The sequence below is a fragment of the Lepisosteus platostomus genome, chromosome 5 (assembly GCF_059453375.1).
Source record: "Lepisosteus platostomus isolate fLepPlt1 chromosome 5, fLepPlt1.hap1, whole genome shotgun sequence".
In the NCBI taxonomy this organism is placed as follows: domain Eukaryota; kingdom Metazoa; phylum Chordata; class Actinopteri; order Semionotiformes; family Lepisosteidae; genus Lepisosteus; species Lepisosteus platostomus.
In genome coordinates this window covers 36,099,362-36,113,504 of record NC_142615.1, presented here as the reverse complement: position 1 = coordinate 36,113,504, position 14,143 = coordinate 36,099,362, and the positions used below count along the sequence as shown (strand labels likewise).

At 44.7% G+C, this 14,143-nt stretch overlaps 3 non-coding genes across 3 annotated transcripts; 1 reads left to right on the top strand and 2 right to left on the bottom strand.

Annotated features, from left to right (window-relative positions):
- Window positions 1–5,572: 5,572 nt before the first annotated feature.
- trnat-agu (transfer RNA threonine (anticodon AGU)) lies at window positions 5,573–5,646 on the top strand. Its single transcript has one exon. It is a non-coding gene; the product is annotated as a tRNA-Thr (tRNA).
- A 1,013-nt stretch (window positions 5,647–6,659) lies between these two features.
- trnal-aag (transfer RNA leucine (anticodon AAG)) lies at window positions 6,660–6,741 on the bottom strand. The gene has a single exon. It is a non-coding gene; the product is annotated as a tRNA-Leu (tRNA).
- Window positions 6,742–11,576: 4,835 nt separating this feature from the next.
- LOC148665957 (U1 spliceosomal RNA) lies at window positions 11,577–11,746 on the bottom strand. Its single transcript, XR_015938662.1, has one exon. It is a non-coding gene; the product is annotated as a U1 spliceosomal RNA (small nuclear RNA).
- Window positions 11,747–14,143: the final 2,397 nt, after the last annotated feature.

Sequence of the window (14,143 nt, the reverse complement as noted above, 5' to 3'; positions counted from 1 at the left end):
TGCTGGGATTTGAGCGCAGAATCTCCTGTTTAATAGGAAAACACTTTAACCAAATCAGCCAAGATGCTGTCAGAGTATTAACATCATGTCTGCATCAGTGATTACAGCTGACTATCGCTGGAGGACAGTGAAGTCAGCCTGCATAATGAGGGGGAAGAGACTGACCTCTGTGATGCACTATAGAGTTACACTAACCTTCTATCCAACTGTTCTATGCTGCATTCTATCCTAGTGGTAAATATTGGTTTCCGTGCGTGTAATATTGTGAGAATGTGTAGAATGTTGTGATCCTTTTCCCCCAGTGTCACCCAAATTGATACACTGTGCTTTGGCAATTCTTCAGGCGATATTGTTTAGAGGAGCTCAGTTGAATTAGTTTGCGTATATAAAGTATTTATTTTCCCTTTAATCCTTTAAAACATATTACATTTTCAAAACATTGTATCTTTCTTTCTACTAATTGTAGCGGCAATGCTTGTTAATAAGACAGAATTAAGTGTTGCTGTGCTTTCCCAAATGAGGCCCCATCTCTCTCTTCATCTCTGTGGTGCAGCCACAGAGAAGCTATTCAGGCAGGCTGATTTAAAGATGTTTTCTTTTGATAAGGGACAGCTCCCAAAGGGGGATGCATTTAGCTAAGCCTGGCTATCATGATCAATGGGCATCCATTGGCGCCTATCTGTCTAGGGAGTGCCAGATGGACATCTGGACTGCATTCCTAAGTGTCAGGAGTAAGTGACTCATATCTCACCTTGATCAACCAATCAGGGACTGGTAGGGCAGAGTAACCCACGTGGGTCTCTGATGCCCATGAAACTTTCATCCAATGAACGAGCTGAAGTTCCTCCAGGTAAAAACAGGCAACACAGAGCTCCAAGACTATTCTAAAGGGAATTCAAAGGAGAATTCCAGGGCTGTGAGATAATTCCAGGGCGGGACGGCCCAGGAGCAGAAAGGCTCCCAAGGGCAGAACATTCTCGCAGCGCGCCTCCTGACCATCCTGAGACTCCTTTGTTCTAAGAGTCGAGAGCGGAGGTTGCCAGAGAGTAACCAGAGGATCCACCCGAGGTTAGCACCAGCAGCAGGCCTGGTGAAAAGGTCAGAACTGTGGACAGCTGAATTACTATTCAGAACTAGCGCTTCATCAGGAACGAACTGGTCTTCTTCCTGACCTGCTGGGACTCACAGTCATCTTTTCTCCTGTGCACAAACTTCGCTAGTTTCAGCCAAAACTAACTAGCCAGTATTCAGAGAGCATCAGCAGCGCACCGTCACAAGCCGCACAGCACAGCCTGGCACGGAGCCAGAGAGTGTGGATTGGACAGCAACAAGCCTGCAACTGTTTTTTTGTGCCCGCAGGAGATCTGAATCCCCAGAGATCGGAAGAGTATTCAACTTCACTGCATTACTGCTCCAGAATTCTATTGTTATCCCAACCAGTTGATATCAATGTAATTCCTAAGAGTTATGTACTTGTTTTGAGTATCTAATGCAGAAGTTGTAACCAAGTTAAATTACGAAACGGTCTAAATGAATGATATACCGAACGTATGTCCTCTTGATATGTGTAACTCTTTGTAACTGAATGAATATATATCTTTTGTATTCTGATAACCCTTACGATAAGATCTGTTTGGTTTACATGCATATTATATATATTAATGAATGTATCCTCGTGTATTAGTACCTGTGTGTGCGTTGTTTGAGTTATCTCGCATGGTTGGATTCTGAGACCATTAAAAGAATCAATTTTGTGATTAACTGCCACAATTAATAATTGTCCCAGTAAATGCACAAACCCCTACAGAACTGGTGCCTCGTGAGAGCACACTACAACAGTGTGTGATCTCCTGTCCCAGCCTGAGGAGCAGACACCGAACCTGTCTCTCAATAATAATAATACAGTGTGTGATCTCCTCTCCCAGCATGAGGGACAGACACCGAGCCTGTCTCTCAATTATAATAATACAGTGCGTGATCTCCTATCCCAGCCTGAAGAACAGACAGTGACCCTGTCTCTCAATAATAATAATACAGTGTGTGATCTCCTGTCCCAGCCTGAGGAGCAGACAGCGAGCCTGTTTCTCAATAATAATAGAACAGTGTGTGATCTCCAGTCCCAGCCTGAGGAACAAACAGTGAGCCTGTCTCTCAATAATAATAATAAAGTGTGTGATCTCCTGTCCCAGCCTGGGGAACACTGAGCCTGTCTCTCAATAATAATAGTACAGTGTGTGATCTCCTGTCCCAGCCTGAGGAACAGACAGCGAGCCTGTCTCTCAATAATAATAATAATACAGTGTGTGACCTCCTGTCCCAGCTTGGGGAACAGGGAGCCAGACTCTCAATAATAATAACAGTGAGGAACAGTGAGTTTATCTGTCAATAATAATAATACAATGTGATCTCCTGTCCCAGCCTGAGGAACAGTGAACCTGTCTCTCAATAATAATAATACAGTGTGTGATCTCCTGTCCCAGCCTGGGGAACAGACAGTAAACCTATCTCTCAATAATAATAATCCAGTGTGGAATGTCCTGTCCCAGTCTGGGGAACAAACAGTGAGCATGTCTCTCACTAATAATAGAACAGTGTGTGATCTCCAGTCCCAGCCTGAGGAAAAGTGAGCTTGTCTCTCAATAATAAAAATACAGTGTGTGATCTCGTGTCCCAGTCTGAGGAACAGACAGTGAGCCTGTATCTCAGTAATAATAATAATACAGTGTGTTACCTCCTGTCCCAGCCTGAGGAAGAGACAGTGAGCCTGCCTCTCAATATTAATAATACAGTGTGTGATCTCCTGTCCCAGCCTGGGGAACAGAGAGTAAACCTATCTCTCAATAATAATAATCCAGTGTGTGAGCTCCTTTCTTAGCCTGAGGAACAGACAGTGATCCTGTCTCTCAATAATAATAATCCAGTGTGGGATGTCCTGTCCCAGTCTGAGGAACAAAAAGTGTGCTTGTCTCTCAATAATAATAGATCAGTGTGTGATCTCCTGACCCAGCCTGGGGGGCACTGAGGCTGTCTCTCAATAATAATAATACAGTGTGTCATCTCCTGTTCCAGCCTGAGGAACAGTGAGCTTGTCTCTCAAAAATAATAATACAATGTGATCTCCTGCCCCAGCCTGAAGAACAGACAGTGAGCCTGTCTCTCAGAAATAATAATACAGTGTGTGATCTCCTGTCCCAGCCTGAGGAACAGACGGTGAACCTGTCTCTCAATAATAATAATAATACAGCGTGAGACCTCCTTTCCCAGCCTTAGGAAGAGACAGTGAGCCTGTCTCTCAATAATAATGATACAGTGTGGGATCTCCTGCCCCAGCCTGGGGAACAGACAGTGATCCTGTCTCTCAATAATAATACTCCAGTGTGGAATGTCCTATCCCAGTGTAGCGGCAATGCTTGTTAATAAGACAGAATTAAGTGTTTCAGTGCTTTCCCAAATGAGGCCTCATCTCTCTGTTCATCTCTGTGGTGCAGCCACAGAGAAACTATTCATGCAGGCTGATTTAAAGATGTTTTCTTTTGATAAGGGACAGCTCCCAAAGGGGGGTGCACTTAGCTAAGCCTGGCTATCATGATCAATAGGCATCCATTGGCGCCTATCTGTCTAGGGAGTGCCAGATGGACATCTGGATTGCATTCCTAAGTGTCAGGAGTAAGTGACTCATATCTCACCTTGATCAACCAATCAGGGACTGGTAGGGCCGAGTAACCCACGTGGGACTCTGATGCCCATGGAACTTTCAGCCAATCAACGAGCTGAAGTTCTTCCAGGTAAAAACAGGCAACACAGAGAGCCTTAAGTGTAGAATTCTGTGGACTTTTCTAAAGGGAATTCAAAGGAGAATTCCAGGGCAGGACGGCCCAGGAGCAGAAGGCTCCTAAGGGCAGGACATTCTCGCAGCGCGCCTCCTGACCATCCTGAGACTCAGCCCGGACAACCACGGAACGGCCAGTGTGTCCGAGTGCCAGAACTTTCCTTTGTTCTAAGAGTCGAGAGCGGAGGTTGCCAGAGAGTAACCAGAGGATCCACCCGAGGTTAGCACCAGCAGCAGGCCTGGTGAAAAGGTCAGAACTGTGGACAGCTGAATTACTATTCAGAACTAGCGCTTCATCAGGAACGAACTGGTCTTCTTCCTGACCTGCTGGGACTCACAGTCATCTTTTCTCCTGTGCACAAACTTCGCTAGTTTCAGCCAAAACTAACTAGCCAGTATTCAGAGAGCATCAGCAGCGCACCGTCACAAGCCGCACAGCACAGCCTGGCACCGAGCCAGAGAGCGCAGATTGGACAGCAACAGCCTGCAACTGTTTCTTTGTGCCCGCAGGAGATCTGAATCCCCAGAGATTGGATGAGTATTCAACTTCACTGCATTACTGCTCGAGAATTCAATTGTTATCCCAACAAGAGTTATGTACTTGTTTTGAGTATCTAATGTAGAAGTTATAACCAAGTTCAATTACAAAACGGTCTAAATGAATGATATACTGAATGTATGTCCTCTTGATATATGTAACTCTTTGTAACTGACTGAATATATATCTTTTGTATTCTGATAACCCTCTCGATAAGATCTGTTTATATGCATATTCTATGTATTAATAAATGTATCCTCGTGTATTAGTACCTGTGTGTGTGCGTTGTTTGAGTTATATTGCATGGTTGGATTCTAAAGCCATCAAAAGAATCAATTTTGTGATTTACTGCTACAATTAATAATTGTCCAAGTAAATGCCCAAACCCTACAGAAGCATGCAAAAAAATGTGATCATTACCTATGGAATTTCCCACCAGCGTGGAGTTTGAATTCACAACCATGAGACTCAGTGTTCAAGAGTCACAGAAGAGGTCAGCCTGGTCTTCAGTTTGCCAACGATAAGCTCCGGCAGTGCTCCTCTGTAAAGCAGATTGTTCGGATCGCTTATGTGGGACGGCACTTGATACTAAGATCGTTTGCAGCACACGCATGGTTTCCCCCTTCACGCAAAAAACATAGACGAAGGAAACTCTCTTGTCTTGGGCTGCTGACTCCCGGATTTAAAGCGCTCTGGGTGCCAGCTATGTCTCTAACAAGCACACTATAAAGACAGGAATTACACTTTGCTCACGTCACGCATGGAATGGCGAGGCTACTTGTTCCAATATTATCTAGTCTCACCTCATATGGTGCCGATTCCTGGTTTTCATTTAAGAAAGAGCACTGCAAACACCGTAAACAGTGCAAAACGTGTGATGAAAGAAGTCTTTTCCCCCCTTTGTCTAAAGCGGAACACAGCGGAGTCATGCCGAGGGTTGTGAGATCAAGATTTCAGTGGAGCACTGTCGTCTACGTCTTTAGCTACATGAGTTGGACATCCTCTTGTACAGGGAAAGCAGATTGAGATCCTCTGACATGAAAAGTGACAGATAAAAGCCATTTCTCATCCTTTCTCTTAGTGGTGGAACTATCGCATGTAAATGAGGCAACTTGCAAGGCGAGCAGGCTCGGTGCACACCGAACGCAGATGTCTCAGAGCAGTAGAGACGTGTCCAAGTGGCTGTCAAAGGACAGCACTTTGCCGGCGCCGTGGCTTAGTTGGCTAAAGCGCCTGTCTAGTAAACAGGAGATCCTGGGTCCGATTCCCAGCGGTGCCTTTCTTCCTGTCTTACTGTACAGAATTTATCCTTATGGGCAAATCCCATGCCTTTTAATTCAGGTGAATGCAAGTGTCCGTTTCCGTTCTGGAACAACTTGTTTTGAAAGAAATCTATACAGCTTGCGAAAGATGAAACACAAATCTTGCTTATCAGTGAAGAAGAGGTACTCCCAGCAGGCCAGCTAATACCAGCAAAATTTTTTTTTCACCCTAACCCAGAGAATGGAGAAAAGCAAGGCGCCTGTGGCTCTGCAGTGTAATCAGTTCGCGAGTTCGGCGGTTAGCTGAAAGAGTGGTAAATGGAGCTCGCCCCAGCCCGTCCTTATTCTTTTAAAGAGGATAAAAAATTAACTTCGCCGCCATTACTACCAGCTTTAAAAGACTGCCATGGGCACGGAAAAAAACACACTACAGATGACTTTTCTGGAACCGAAGCAGAGATTCCTTTACGAACCAACTGATAAAGCTCAGCCAGTGAATACTGTTAACAGAATGTGAAAGCACGATCAACTTTGTAACTGCAACCACAGGAAAAACAGCAAGAAGCAGGCTCCATTTCCCATTTAAATCTGTCGTGCGAGGCATGCTTTTTGCACGCATGAAGTAAATCCCACGATTGCTTTTGAACTTGGACAAAGTACTTCCAAAGGAGAGCTATGCGCAAAGATTTAACAAGCTCAACCCCCGCCGACGATTTGGTGTGAAGAAGCAGAACATTCAAGTTTCACAGACAGAAGCAGCACGCCAGCACAGCCAACATTAAAACGGAGGGCACACTACGATTTGCATTGACACAAAAGTGATCTGGGCAGACATCGTTCCCTGCATAACGCAAAAAGTGACAAAGCGCTTTTGGGTTGAGAGGACGCAAGAAGGTTTTTGTTTTGTGCCTTGATCTCAAGCTGAGAAAGTATCTTTAAACACTTTGCTTAGTTTCTCGAGAGACTGCCAAAAAGCAGTTCCCTCCCTTTCGTCTGAAGCCAGCTGAAAGGGGGTCTCGACAGAAGCACCTGACAGCAGTGGGTTTTGAACCCACGCCCCCGAAGAGACTGGAGCCTTAATCCAGCGCCTTAGACCGCTCGGCCACGCTACCCGCTGTGCACTGTCTCTTTGTCTCATTACTTGCCCGGAGGAAGCCGGGTGGGTTTTGCTCTTGTCGCCCGAATTAGTGGCGTTATGACCGTGGAACCGACTGCACCTGCTTTTTCTGAGATGCTTCCCCTCTCATGACGAGATCTCTACTTCTTTAACACCTCTTGATAAAGATCTTCTGTTGAGCAGGTTTCAGACCTCTGCGTACAGCACCCTTGATGTCCTTTTATTTTTACAGCAGCCGCATCCGGAAAGTTGTGTCTTTTACCTTTTATTTGAACAACAAAACTACATACAATACAAACAAGAGCACATATAACGTATCAAGAAAATCGTCAGGGGCACATGCTATAATACAATGACACTTTATGAAAAATGATTACACAAAGTAAATAAAGATAAGGTCCGCACAGCTTGTTCTTACATTTCGAAAGAGTCCGTAAATACCCCTTTACGTCTATTTTGAACTGTTCAAATGTAGGACTCTTCCCAGACCATTTCACTTTATACCACATTCCTAAACGAGGATGCTTCTCCTGTTTTAGAACTATTTTGGGCGGTATGGCTTATACAGCACACCCACAGTATTCTAATGGTGGACTGCAGATCTGTGCTATAGTTCAGTCGAATTCAAAGGATCCAGCAATCGTACCGGATTTGTCTGGGATTCTGAAATGTCTCTTGCAAAAGTATTTGGGTTTGCTTGAACCTTTGATAAAAAAGTGATCTGATCTGAGACTACCCAGCTTACAATCTCTGAGGTAGTTGTCACTAAACTCGGACGTGATGTGGCACACATGTGCCGTGTGCCTTTACTTTTGTAAAAAACTGGTATCGGGAAAAGTTTCTTAATATTTCTTTTGATTAGCATGCAAGAAAATGTGATCATTACCTATAGAATTTCCCGCCAGCGTGGAGATTGAATTCACAACCTTGAGACTCAGTGTTCAAGAGTCACAGAAGAGGTCAGCCTGGTCTTCAGTTTGCCAACGATAAGCTCCGGCAGTGCTCCTCTGTAAAGCAGATTGTTCGGATCGGTTATGTGGGACGGCACTTCGATACTAAGATCGTTTGCAGCACACGCATGGTTTCCCCCTTCACGCAAAAAACATAGACGAAGGAAACTCTCTTGTCTTGGGCTGCTGACTCCCGGATTTAAAGCGCTCTGGGTGCCAGCTATGTCTCTAACAAGCACACTATAAAGACAGGAATTACACTTTGCTCACGTCACGCATGGAATGGCGAGGCTACTTGTTCCAATATTATCTAGTCTCACCTCATATGGTGCCGATTCCTGGTTTTCATTTAAGAAAGAGCACTGCAAACACCGTAAACAGTGCAAAACGTGTGATGAAAGAAGTCTTTTCCCCCCTTTGTCTAAAGCGGAACACAGCGGAGTCATGCCGAGGGTTGTGAGATCAAGATTTCAGTGGAGCACTGTCGTCTACGTCTTTAGCTACATGAGTTGGACATCCTCTTGTACAGGGAAAGCAGATTGAGATCCTCTGACATGAAAAGTGACAGATAAAAGCCATTTCTCATCCTTTCTCTTAGTGGTGGAACTATCGCATGTAAATGAGGCAACTTGCAAGGCGAGCAGGCTCGGTGCACACCGAACGCAGATGTCTCAGAGCAGTTGAGACGTGTCCAAGTGGCTGTCAAAGGACAGCACTTTGCCGGTGCCGTGGCTTAGTTGGCTAAAGCGCCTGTCTAGTAAACAGAAGATCCTGGGTCCGATTCCCAGCGGTGCCTTTCTTCCTGTCTTACTGTACAGAATTTATCCTTATGGGCAAATCTCATGCCTTTTAATTCAGGTGAATGCAAGTGTCCGTTTCCTTTCTGGAACAACTTGTTTTGAAAGAAATCTATACAGCTTGCGAAAGATGAAACACAAATCTTGCTTATCAGTGAAGAAGAGGTACTCCCAGCAGGCCAGCTAATACCAGCAAAAAATTTTTTTCACCCTAACCCAGAGAATGGAGAAAAGCGAGGCGCCTGTGGCTCTGCAGTGTAATCAGTTCGCGAGTTCGGCGGTTAGCTGAAAGAGTGGTAAATGGAGCTCGCCCCAGCCCGTCCTTATTCTTTTAAAGAGGATAAAAAATTAACTTCGCCGCCATTACTACCAGCTTTAAAAGTCTGCCATGGGCACGGAAAAAAACACACTACAGATGACTTTTCTGGAACCGAAGCAGAGATTCCTTTACGAACCAACTGATAAAGCTCAGCCAGTGAATACTGTTAACAGAATGTGAAAGCACGATCAACTTTGTAACTGCAACCACAGGAAAAACAGCAAGAAGCAGGCTCCATTCCCCATTTAAATCTGTCGTGCGAGGCATGCTTTTTGCACGCATGAAGTAAATCCCACGATTGCTTTTGAACTTGGACAAAGTACTTCCAAAGGAGCGCTATGCGCAAAGATTTAACATGTTCTTTACCACCCCTGGGTGCTGCAGGTGCTTCAGGTGGAGAAAGGCCTGCAGGTAATACAGTACAAGAAGCTGCTCAGGCAAGGTGATGTTTTGCCCAGTCTGTGCAACACATCTCTCTTTGCAACCATCAACACCTTCCAGCAATCCTTCGTACTTGGTTCTGGACTCTGCAACTGTCTATATCTGTGGGAGAAATTACTACTCATCAACTTTTTTTGTATTCAAATTAAAAGTACAACTGAAAGAAGTTTTATAATGAAAATGACCTAATTTTAGTAATCTCTTGGCAACATTCTTACTGTTCTTCTTCTGAATATCCTTTAGGATACTTTGGAAGTTGATGATGAGGTTAGCCAGGCTGGGATCCTCTACTTTCACACTGATATCATTTAGGATGTAGCCCGGAAAATGGTTTATGTTCTTAATATAATTAGCAATGATTTGGTGAGACAGTCCAGTGGTCTTCATTTGGTTACAATAATTGTTGTTTTGGATAGGCCCTTTACAAAGTTTAAGGAAGATGCAGATGGATCCATAAAAACAGGAATCTGGAAACATTTTCTACCTGATAAATGTAGAGTCACTATGTTTATGGCTGAGATTTCACATGGGTGAATTTTAAGCTAAGGAGTAAAAACATGTGCTATGGAAATATCACTGCTCAATTTTAAATGCCTTTAAAAAATAAATACCTCCTGAGAGCAATCTGCCACTCCAGGATCCACCGTTAGGTTTCCACTGTTAGGCAGCTTTAACTCTGTAGAATCTGTGGCTCCATAGGAAGACTATCTTGCCTTTCTGTGTGTCGCTATGTTTCTGCCTGGGTCTTCTTCAGGCATTGTTCTGGAACACTGTGTCCATGCTGGCTTGTTTTTATCCTGTTTTGTAAGGGGCAGTGTGTTGTAGTTCCTCCTAGGGGGCTAGTTTGTATCCTATGGTCTGTGTTCCTTCTGTACGTTTCTGTATGAGTAGGTGCAGTTTCAGTTGGTGAATGGGTTTCTGCTTTCCCTGGTGGGGATTATGCATGGACCATTAACATCTCAATAGGCAATCAGGGTCTTTTGTTTTCCTCCCTAGTAGGACTGTGCAAGCTGTGTGAGTTTCCATAGCTGATTGGTTTCAGTTATTCTTCTGTTTGTTGCGTGTTAGTATGGTGAAGAGTTCCAGTCCCTGTAGGATCTGGCTAGTTAGGAGAGGGGAACGAAGCTCCTTCTCCCAGACTTTATCCGAGAGTGGACCATCTGGGACAAGGAGAGGACTCTCCTTCCAACGACTAAAACCCTCCCAGTTTTTCTGATGTACAGGTCTTGTGTAAAGATAGTATTAAGTCTTTTGATCCACTCCCTTTCCTTTTTCTTTCTTTCTGTCTCTGTCCAGTTGGGGTTGCTTTCCAGTCCCGTGGTTCCTGATGTACCTGTGTTGTGTCAGCTGGGTTCGGATGGAGTTACCCGTTCCCCCCACATAGGTCACCCCGCACTTTTTGCACTGGATGCTGTAGATAGCGTTATTGATGTTTTCTGAGAGTGCCCTTTGCAAATGGAAGATTTCTTTAGTTCTTTGTTTTGGATCGTTGTTTTCTGTTATGAAATGTTTGGCTCTTGGTGTATATGATCTGTTGTGTACAGGTTTTAGCTTGCTTTGGACTAATTAATGCTGAAGGTTTTTGTTTTTTTTTGTGTGCAGATATGATTTTGTGCTCCCTCAGTATGTTTGTGTTTTCTAATATCATGGTTTTTGGTTGGTTGGTTTTGGAGTTGAGAATATGATGTGTTGAGGGGTATTTTTCTGTCATCTGGAGTTTTTTTATTTAGAAATGTTTGTGCCACATTTTTGAGGAAACTTTGTGTGTATCTTTTCTGGCATAAAGCTTGGAAGAGTGTGTATTTGGCTTCCTCAAAGTCTTGTTGTTGTGTACAGATTTTGTGGAAGTGTAGGAGTTGTGATTTTACCAGTCCTTTTAAAGTATGTTTTGGGTGGAGGCTATCCTTGTGCAGTAAGCCGTGTAAATGTGTCTTTGAAAAATACCTTGATGTCCAGTTTGTCTGTGTTGTTGAAGGAAGAAACCTTGTATGTGATGGTGTCTAGGAAGTCTATCAGGCTACCATGCTTGGTGTATTTGAGTTTAATGGACCTGTGGTGTGTGTTGAGGGTGTTAATGATTTCTTGTAAGGCTTGATATGTGCTGCCTATATGTTTATTTTTTATATCTTTGCCCTGGGATGGACTGGAGTCCTTCCCAGGGTTTAGCCTGCCATGTGTCTATTTCTTGCCACGTTTTAAAGTGGAGTTACAATCTTACTATTCAAGCTTTTTAATATATTTGTATTAATTCCTTTCGAACTGGGATCCTATCGCAGCTCGTGGTGTCGTAACTCTTTCGCATCTGATATTGGACCAAGCACATCAGGGGAGAGCGCGAACGCAGTCCCCCACTACCAGAAATTATGCAGTCGAGATTCCCACATTTGGGGAATTCGCAGGGGTCAGCACAGCCGGAGTGCAATGGCCGAGCCTTGCTCTGGGTGAACCGATTTTGATTTTTAAGAACTTTATTTTCTTTTCACAAAAAAATACAGGACATCACAAATTAGAAAGCTTTACATTAATATACATACTTAAAACAGTATATATAATCACATCTCATTACATTTTGACACGGTACCAGTTAAATAGTGACAATTTTCTTTTTTTCTGGTGCAAATCACATTCTTTACTTAAACATGATAATGTTTTTCAGTTTCTTGAGATATTGAGCTATGCTCTCTATTTCCCACAGATTTTCTGCTTCCTCCCTCCCTTCTCTCCACAGATCTCTGAGGTAATAGTTCTCTCGGGTGATGAACAGGGCCAGGCTACCTGCTGCCTTGACTGGGACCTCGATGCCTTTGAACAGCCCCATGTTCCTCACTCTCCACAGGGCGTCTTTCCCACTGTTCACCACGGCCCAGATGTCAAACACGTCAGGAGGAAGTTTGACAGGAGAGATGCCGTATATGACAAAAGCAGCGGTCAGGGTAAATTGGGGCGAGAGAGCTTGCAACCAATCTTCAAACTGTGCCCAGAAGGCCTTAGCAAAAAAGCAGGACCACAGGAGATGGGTCACAGTCTCCTCCTCGCCGCAGCCCACCCTAACGCAGCGAGGGCTGGGGGTGAGGCCCCTACGGTACAAGAAAGTTCGTACCGGTAAGCACTGGTGGACGACACTCCAGGCTAAATCTCTGTGAATGTTGCACAGAAACTTAGAGGATGTGTGTTTCCACACCTTCCTTGTTTGGGCTGATGTTAAAATGCCCACAGGGGTCTGCCCATTGTTCTGGGTTGCAACGAAATCTTCCAGTTTTTGGATGCTGACATCTCGGAGGGGAATATGGCCAATTGGGTGAGATCTTAGAAAACTTTTAACTGTCCCATAAATTGCAGGGCATGTGTCAGAGAGTGGGACATCCAGCTTGGGTCTGACACCCCACACTCTGAACACCTCCCTACCTACCCAGAGCCTGGAAAAATAAGTCCAGGTACGCGCTGCAGGTGCTGTTGCAAAGCCTCTCAGCACAGAGGCCAGGAAAATGCACAGCAGCTTCGTAGCAATATCTGGGACAGACTTCCCCCCTGAGGGTAGCAGCCTGTACATTATTTCCCTTCTGAGTCTTTCCTGCTTCCCACCCCATAGAAATTGAAACATCAATCTCAGCACCACCGCAACACGGTGTGGGATTGGGAAGGTAGAAGCCAGAAAATTCAAGACGGGCAAGAGCTCGGCTTTGATGACCAGCACCTTCCCTGTCATGGTGAGGTCTCGGTCCTTCCATTGCATCAGTTTTTTGTTTAAGATTGGCAATTTGTTCTGCCAATTTACTGTTCCCATCTCTTCTCCAAAATACACCCCCAGGACCTTAATTCTCTTCTCTTGCAGCCTGAGATCATGTCCTTCTTTTGGCTCCCTCCAGTTCCGATAAAAAATCTCACTCTTAGATTTGTTAATTTTTGCAGAGGAAGCCAAAGTGAAACGATCACAGCGCTGCAGAGCTCTGCTAATTGAGGCATTGTCAGAGAGGAGCAGGGTGATGTCATCCATGTATAGAGATGTCTTTACCTCTCCTCCCCCACTTCCAGGCACTGGTATCCCATTAATGGCCTGATCCTGGCGCAAGGCACAGGCTAAGGGCTCCATAGCCAAAACGAATAACAAGGGGGATAATGGGCAGCCCTGCCTCACCCCTGAACAGACTTCAAAGGGGCGTGATCTATTGCCATTAACCATTACTCTGCTGTTGCTACCTGTGTACAGCAGGTTAATCCACTTTCTCATGATGGGGCCAAAATTCATGTGCTCAAGTACCGATGTTAAGTACTGCCGGTTTAGGCGGTCAAAGGCCTTTTCTAGGTCTACACCTAAAATGCACAGAAGGAGGGAGCGATCCTCTGAGTACAGACAGACATCCCTCAACAAGGCCAGGTTTTCGCTCATCAGGCGTCCTGCTATCCCACAAGTCTGTTCTTTCCCTACCAGTGAGGCCACTACATTTTGTAGGCACAGGAAAAGGGCTTTGGACAGGATCTTAGTGTCCACGCCTAACAGGCTGAGGGGTCTCCAGTTCTTTATGTCATTCTTTGCTCCTTTCTTAAACAAGAGAGAGATAGTGCCTTCTCTTAATGAGTCAGGCAGCAATTCTGTCTTATAGCTTTCCTCGAATAGGAGCAGTAGCGGATCCTGAAGCAGATCCCAAAAGGTGCAATAAAATTCTTTAGGGAGCCCATCAGCACCCGGAGTTTTCCCCTTCTGTAAGCTCTCCATAGCCTGTCTCAGCTCTTCTACTGTCAAATCCCTCTCAGGTACTTCCCTATCTTCTTCACTCAAAACGTTTTCTAGCTTTGAGGTAAAAAAATGAATGTCTTCATCCTTTATCTCTGTAGAGCTGTACAGTCTTGAGTAGAAGGCCTCGGTGCAGGAGAGGATAGCACTCGGCTCTG